This window comes from Nycticebus coucang, chromosome 1, assembly GCF_027406575.1.
Source record: "Nycticebus coucang isolate mNycCou1 chromosome 1, mNycCou1.pri, whole genome shotgun sequence".
NCBI lineage: Eukaryota > Metazoa > Chordata > Mammalia > Primates > Lorisidae > Nycticebus > Nycticebus coucang.
The window spans coordinates 187,553,055-187,560,502 of record NC_069780.1 but is presented as its reverse complement, the minus strand read 5'-3'; the positions used below and the strand labels follow the sequence as shown (position 1 = coordinate 187,560,502).

At 43.4% G+C, this 7,448-nt stretch overlaps 1 non-coding gene across 1 annotated transcript; it reads right to left on the bottom strand.

Moving 5' to 3' along the window:
• Positions 1–1,009: 1,009 nt before the first annotated feature.
• LOC128591693 (U2 spliceosomal RNA) lies at positions 1,010–1,199 on the bottom strand. The gene has a single exon (XR_008381628.1). It is a non-coding gene; the product is annotated as a U2 spliceosomal RNA (small nuclear RNA).
• Between the last annotated feature and the right edge of the window lie 6,249 nt (positions 1,200–7,448).

The window sequence follows — 7,448 nt, the reverse complement described above, 5'->3', positions numbered from 1 at the left end:
TGAGCGTCTCCACTGTCCCTAGTACCTTGCCTCATACAGACATAGTTTTGTCACGGAATATTGAAGAAATATGGGTAAGTTATTCTGGATGACCAGTAACTGTACTGTTAGCCAGTTTAGTCAGTTCAAATGGAAGGCTTTTTGTCTGAGTTAGACTAATAGTGTCATTTAAATACTTTTATCCGTATGTGGCCGTTCACGTACTGTCAACTCATGTCCTCTCCATCAGATGGTGAATTAAACAAACCCATTAAAATGTTTCCCAGTTCCCTTAAATCTGAATGTCTTGGGGACAATACTGGGTTCTCAGAGCATCCCTAGGTATGCCTCCTTGGAAGCCAGCTGATTTCTAGGAATATCCAAGAGAGACAACATACTGAGTCCAAGGCTGAAGATGACTCCTAGAGGTCTTCAGGCAACCTTCCAAAACAGATTCTTTTGATTGCCTCTCAAGTGCACCAGGGACACAGTGGTGAGACAGACACATGAGGTCTCTGCTCTGCAGCACCGCGGTTCTACAATGTTGGCCTAACATGTGCAGACCATCAGTGCAAAGCCGGCACCAGGTAGGAGTGAAAGCCAGGAATAGCAGGGAGGCCAGCCTCGCCCCACGCACACTCTCAGCCAGCTCTTCAATCTCATGGTGTAGTTTCTTATGGCAAAACTTCTGCCTTGGTATCCTGGAAAAAGACATGGTTGCTGGTAATGAGAGACCTGGCTGGAAGAAGCTGCAGCAGACGTCCGTACATATTAGAGCCTAAGAAAGCATCCCCAGTTCTTTAAGAAAACCATTACTTGGCTCACTGCAAGCTAATTGCATTTGTTCAGTCATTGCGAAAATGGATGCAGATGGGACAAGCTAAGAAATACCCTACTGTTAAATCACAAAATAGAGCCACTTGTGCAGGAGGCACTGTGGCCTGGGATGAGGCTTCATCAAGAAGTGGGAAATTGCTTGGTAAATTTCTCTTTTCTGCTTAAGTAACTCCTTTTTTTTTTTGATCTCTTGAGGGAGTGCGCCATTCCTGGAGATACTGTAATACCAGGGCGATGTGTGGAGTGATGGAGCAAGCTCCTATTCCAACTCCATGCTCCAAAAGTCGGTTTAGTATATTGTCCTCGGATAGAGGATGTATCAGATATTAAACTGATGAGAACAGACACTACACTTGATCTTAGCCAAAAGTCCGATAAACTCTTTTAAATAATTTTTTTCTGGCCTACGTCTTCTTTAACAAAGTTGTGGACATATACAGAATTGGGCTTGCTGGCAGTCCCTTCCAGAATCAAAAACTGAAGATGAGGGAGACCAATTTGCTGTTTCGGTCTGGAAAAGAGCTTCGGTTTATTAGGATCTGCAACTTTGGTAACTAGGCGTGGTGGACACAGTGTTATCTTAATGTCACATTTTTACGCTGGTGTGATATGAACATACCTTTAAAATAAAATGTTATATGGGATTAATAATTGAAGCAATAACAATCAAATTTTAATGGGAAGAAGTACATAACATTAAGATAAATACGTGAGATATGTCTATTTAAAAGAGATGGGTTAAAACATATGTCTAGATAGATAGAGAGCTATGGTATATGATTGATAAGCTCTGCCCTTGATATGTTAGCCACCTCATTAAGCAGCCTCATGGACACTCTATCATAAAAAGAGAAAAAAAGATTATAGAAAATATTTTGACTGAAACCCTGTTCAAAGTTTGCCCACTTAACCAAGACTGTTCTGTGTATCACAATTTGCAGCTGATGACGGTTTTGTACTGTTGGCAAAATGAGACATTCAACACTGAAGCTTCTGAAGCGAACTGGAGACTGTATCATTATTGATGCTCTCAGACTTTTAATGATTCAGTAAAGGGTGAAGACAGACTCTCCAAATCACAGCGGGTCTGCAAATTCTTCTTCTTCCTGGGTAGCAAAGCCCATCTGTTTTAAACCGGGAGGAAGCTGCTGACACTTTATTAAGCTGTTGTTTTGCTTAAATTGCAGTTATCTAAAGTGACACTTCCCCTCCACTCCTGCTTTCCAAAGTGCAGCAGCCATAACTACTTGGAAATTGCTTGTGGCTGCCCCTTGGCTGGCGAATACACAGAGTTAATATTTTTGCTTTATTTTAAAGCATCATGCTGTGTGGTGCTTTAATTTTGGATATTTACTTTTTCTACATCTCTTTTTTCTCCCTCTCCTGACATAAGAGTGGATGCACTGAAAATTCTATTTCCAGCCGGAGGAAGTGCTGTTTGCAGTTTATTTAAATGTTCCGGTTGATTACAACCAGCAGCCTCCTTAGACATTTTCATTGTGACAGGTCTTAAAATGACAAACAAGAACTTCTAGACTCGATGACTTGCCTTTTTAGTGAAGAAATGTTTTTCTTGAAATTTCTGCTCCATTCTCTCTGGGGATTTTTGTTTGTTTTTTCCCTGACTTCCCAATTTTCCTGCAGATGAACCTACCTTGATCTGAGCTGTGAACTTGGGCCCCTCTTCTGCAAGGATGCCTTCCTGACCCAGGTGGATAGACAATTCACCCTACACAAACAGAGAAGCTTGGAATGTCATGGCCCGGCTGAGTCACTGTGTTTAAAAGGACAATCTGTTAGGAACAGTTTTCAAAGGAATTGTCAGATTCTAGAGTCAGAGCCTCTGTTCCACTGTCTTGATACGTATTCATGTGTTTTGATTTAGACATTTCCTCAGTTAACTTTCAGCCATTGTATTCAGAGGAAAAAGGAGAGATACAAAATAAAATGAAGATGAGTGAAATGGCCTTGGGAGAATCAGAGAAGATAAACACTCTGCACCCCAAGTGTTTGGGGTCTTCCCTTCCCTCCCTGCCTTGACCTTCGTTATTCCCTTCTCATTCACGTACTAGTCAAAGCTCACACTTGCTGTGCTGGTCGGTGGTGGAGCTCCCAACTCAGGAAGGGATCAGAGAGTCTTCAGGTGGCAGAGGATGAGCAGGAAGGACGAGTGGGCTTAGTTCTGGTCATGGGAGAGGTGGGACCTGGCCACTTGGGCCAGAACCTGGGAAATCTCACAGAGCAGAGAGTCAGCAAAGTGGGAAGCCACAGAACAAACACAACTAAACCAGTGGACTGTTTCTTATTTATTCCTAATTATTGTGAAGCCCAAATAACTCTTAGGTCTCATATGTGAGAATGACATTGCCAGAAATTATTTTTTGCCTGCAATAGCCATTCCACACTAGGCTAGCTCCTGCATTTCAGAGAGGCTCAGCCTCCTGGAGGAGGGGACACCAGGGATGACATAAATGGCAGGCTCAGGCTCCAATGGCAAGAGGATTCTTCTCACATGTTGGTCTCCAGAACTCTTCCCACGCGTGCTATGTGCCAGGCCTCTCCTTGGGGAGGAATGGGGTTAAGAGAAGGGAGCGAGGGCAGGGTGTGGGCGGGGAGGCAATTCTCCTGCACATTTCTGCTCTTGATTCAACCCCACAGACTTTCTGGAATGATCTGAGCCATGTTACCCACAGGACAGGCTTAGCAAGAACTAAAAGGTCTTTCTGGTGCCCCCTGTGTCACATCAAATCTCTGCTCTTAGTCTTGGCAGAAACCCCATTCATCTAGATGGATGTAGACTCAAAGTCTCACTATGTCAACACAAGGCAGACAGCAGCTTGGTATAAAAGACGTTCTACTTTCTGCCAAAGCGCACACGATGGAATCAGATCCTACCCTGTTGGGAAAATAAAGGTCTGGCCTGGACAACAAAGGGGAATAAAGAAAAGCAAGAGATTTTAGGGATCTTAGTTAAACCTGGGGACTTAACCATTTTCTCTTAATCAGGATGAATTTATTGAAGGTCAAGGCAAAAATGTGACCTTAAAAGTGGTATAGTTCAATCCCATTATTTCACAAGTGAGGAAGGTCTGGCCCCAGAGGTCAAGGCTGTGCTCAGGGTCAGGGAGCTGACAGGTGGCTGGAGGGAGCCTTGGACCAGGTCTGTGGGAGTGCAGTCCGGCCCCCTCTTCCTCACAACACATTGTTCCCTGTGTCCGTGAGGCAAAACAAAGGGCCTGGGTCGTCTTCTCTGCCTGGGTTCTGCACAGAGGGGACCAAGTGGGGATGACAGGTGGCAGGTCACAAATCTGGAAGCCATAAAGGACGCAGAACAGGCCCTAGGCTGCTCTCCTATTACATTTTCCTGGGAACCCTCCCAGGGTCCTGCACCTTCAACTCCTCTGAAGGCTTAATGTGACCTTGTTTGTAAACTTTAAAAGTTTTCAGGGCTTTAATATCTGTCTACATTTGGAGAATATTTGTTCTAATTGGCTTTTTGTCTTTGTAAGGTTATGGGGGGGGGAGCAGAAAGAGGGATGGAGGGAGGGGGGTGGGGCCTTGGTGTGTGTCACACTTTATGGGGGCAAGACATGATTGCAAGAGGGACTTTACCTAACAATTGCAATCAGTGTAACCTGGCTTATTGTACCCTCAATGAATCCCCAACAATTCAAAAAAAAAAAAAATTCTAGTTTCGTTTGAGCCATTGTGGTCTGCCTCATCTTTCTCATCCTTCTTTGTTTCCTTAGATACCATTTTTTCAAATTCAGAAAAAAAAATCTACTGTTTTTGAACCTCTTTCCCCACTCCCCTCCATCTATATTGAACAGCTGGGCTTCGTAACTAGACATACCGTGGAGAGCTGACCCTGCAGAGTGTATGAAGATCCCTCTCAAGACAACATATGTTCTAGTGACGAGGACCCCAGGTGTGTGTTCATCTCAGCATGGTTTTTTTTTGTGATCTGAAACTATAAGCTATAAGCATAGCTCTCTATACCCAAGTCTCTTCATCTAAGAATGATAGTAGCTGGGGTAACTCTTAACATACAGCATTGTGAAGATAAAATGGAGGCATCACAGCACATTTTAAGGTTTAAAAGTCCTGAAGGGACTTCCCTATCCAGGGAAGGGGCACACTGATAACTTGGACTCAAACTGTACAAAAGCAATTCATGTAACCAAAACATTTGCATCCCTGTAATATTCTGAAATGTTTAAAAACATTCTGTACAAGTACTAGACCTGTGTAACTTGGCTCCATAGTTTCATTCTTTAAGAGTCTCACAGATCTGTCAAAAAACTGTTATATTTAATACAGGTTTTATTTTGAAAACAAGTTAACTTAAAAAATCTCATGATGTTAAAAAAATCATTTCAAGTAAAGGAGAATGGTTCTGTTTTAGAATGTTCTAGTGGTTCTCTGCCCTCGTGGAGTATAATTGTTATAAGACTGCTTATTGCTCTGTGCTCCCCTGGGTGCTAAAACAGACTGAGTAAATTGATGCGGTGCTGTGGAGTGGATGACCAATTTACTGGACTACTCATGAGATGGTAAACAAGCTGCTCTCCATTTTTACCAACCATTTGTTCCAGGAGCTCCCATTTTGGGGTTATTTTAATGAGTTAATCAAATCAGGAGGCTGCCACATGTGCCTCAGAAACACACCACTTTGGAACTAGGCCTCCACACTCAAAAATACTTCCATGTTGTATGAGAATCAATCCTCACATCATAACTTATCTATCTACTTTTGTTTCAAAGTCAAGAAGATCAAGGTGCTGCTGGGCATGATGGCTCACACCTGTAATCCTAGAACTCTGGGTGACAGAGGTGGGAGGATTGCTTAAGCTCAGGAGTAAGAGACCAGTGGGCAAGAGTGAGACCCTGTCTCTACTAAAAACAGAAAAGTTAGCTGGGTGCAGTGGCTTGTGCCTTTAGTTCAACTACTTGGGAGGTTATGGCAGGAGGATCCCTTGAGCCCCAAAGTTTGAGATTGCTGTGACCTGCCATGGCACTCTACCCTGGGGGACAGAGTGAGACTCTGTTTAAAAAAACAAACAGAGGGCGTTGCCTGTGGCTCAGTCGGTAAGGCGCCGGCCCTATATACCGAGGGTGGCGGGTTCAAACCCCGCCCCAGCGGAACTGCAACCAAAAAATAGCTGGGCGTTGTGGCGGGCGCCTGTAGTCCCAGCTACTCGGGAGGCTGAGGCAAGAGAATCACTTAAGCCCAGGAGTTGGAGGTTGCTGTGAGCTGTGTGATGCCATGGCACTCTTCTGAGGGCCATAAAGTGAGACTCTGTCTCTACAAAAAAAACAACCTACTTCTGATAACAGAGTGACTTTTTATCAGAGGTAGGTCTTCAAAGGTGCTGGCTACATTTAAGCCTAGCAGGTCCAGTTCTCTCGAGCTCCCGAGGCCTGGCCCCTCATCACCCTCCCAACAAGGGCATCAGAACCCTGGCTGTGGGCTGTTAGGGCCAGGGTCCTGGACCCATGACTCAGGGCAGTATCTCCCAGCATGCCTCTTAGTTTCTGATAGCACCTGAAAATTTCCTTTACTTTTGACCTTAAGTATGTATTTTTAATAATTTTGTAATATTTATCCAAATTTTATCTGTGTTTTCAGAAAAAGTGGATGTCTCCATCAGCTCAGTTTCCCCCATTGCCAGGAATTCAAAGTCAGGGAGAAAGCTCTGGACATTCATACATAAGATTATTTAAAATCAAGAAGCCTGTGTATTTTAATCCTCAACACTGAAACTGATTGATCTTCACCAGCTATTAAAACACAAACTTTAGGGCGGCACCTGTGGCTCAGTGGGTAGGGCACTGGCCCCATATACCGAGGGTAGCAGGTTCGAACCGGGCCCTGGCCAAACTGTAACAAAAAAATAGCTGGGTGTTGCAGCGGGTGCCTGTAATCCCAGTTACTTGGGAGGCTGAGGCAAGAGAATCAATCACCTAAGCCCAGGAGTTGGAGGTTGCTGTGAGCTGTGATGCCCTGACACTCTACCGAGGGCGATAAAGTGAGACTCTGCCTCTTAAAAACAAAACAAAACAAAACAAAAACCCCCACAAACTTTAGTTCATAATATAAATGATCTCCATGGATAAAATGCCATTAGGGCAATCTGGCGACTTAATTGCTTCCTCCCTGATGACTTATGACTTGGAACAGATAGGAAAGTAGGGTATCAAAACAAATGCTTGAAGGCCAAAGATAAAAAATGTTAATAATTAGTAACAGCTAGAAGCAAAGTTAATTCTCAGGGGGCCCATAATGCCAGCTATTTAATGCAAATTAACAAATGGCATTTTAATGTAAAGGACTTGAAAGCTAATATTCTAATTTTCCAAGTAAGATCAATAATTCAACAAACAATAATGTGATCAAGGAAGGAATTTAGAATGAGAGCAATAGCTTTATTTCAGAGAGAAGTAAAATGCTACGTGAAGTTTATACTATATTTGAGGATCCCAAATTAGACAAAATTAGAGTTAGATGTCACAGGAATTGGAAGGAAACCCTCATAAAAATGAACAGTGCAAGTAGGGCTGATCACAAAGTGATAAAATTGGTCATACAACACTAGGTAATGAGGCAATCTCTTATCCTCTGAAGGATTACG